The sequence below is a fragment of the Penaeus monodon genome, chromosome 34 (genome assembly GCF_015228065.2).
Source record: "Penaeus monodon isolate SGIC_2016 chromosome 34, NSTDA_Pmon_1, whole genome shotgun sequence".
Classification (NCBI taxonomy): Eukaryota; Metazoa; Arthropoda; class Malacostraca; order Decapoda; family Penaeidae; genus Penaeus; species Penaeus monodon.
In genome coordinates this window covers 6,306,782-6,307,064 of record NC_051419.1, presented here as the reverse complement: position 1 = coordinate 6,307,064, position 283 = coordinate 6,306,782, and the positions used below count along the sequence as shown (strand labels likewise).

Below are 283 nucleotides of genomic sequence, written 5' to 3'. Positions count from 1 at the left end.
TAAGGAGTTCCTAAAAGAAAAGGGGATATAAAAATGATATATACACATGTGTATAAACAGGTACATGAACTGGTGTGCATTTATATTTGACACAGATTTAAATATAATATGATTATTAAGATAGAAACTACTTTTATCTTAAGCATAAACTGTTATAAGTATAAATATCAATGTCTTATACCATTATAAGTGGGGCTGACAGTTTCCGCCTTTCCTTATTCGATAGTATAAGGATACTCAGTGCTACAGAGTGTAGTGATTAGTGTTATACTTATTCTCGAAT

The 283-nt window shown here is 29.7% G+C and overlaps 1 protein-coding gene across 1 annotated transcript in view; it reads left to right on the top strand.

The window, feature by feature from the left end:
* Positions 1-283, top strand: part of LOC119594798 (acetylcholinesterase-like) — a gene marked incomplete at both ends in the record, with an annotated part of 24,443 nt that overhangs the window by 23,244 nt on the left and 916 nt on the right.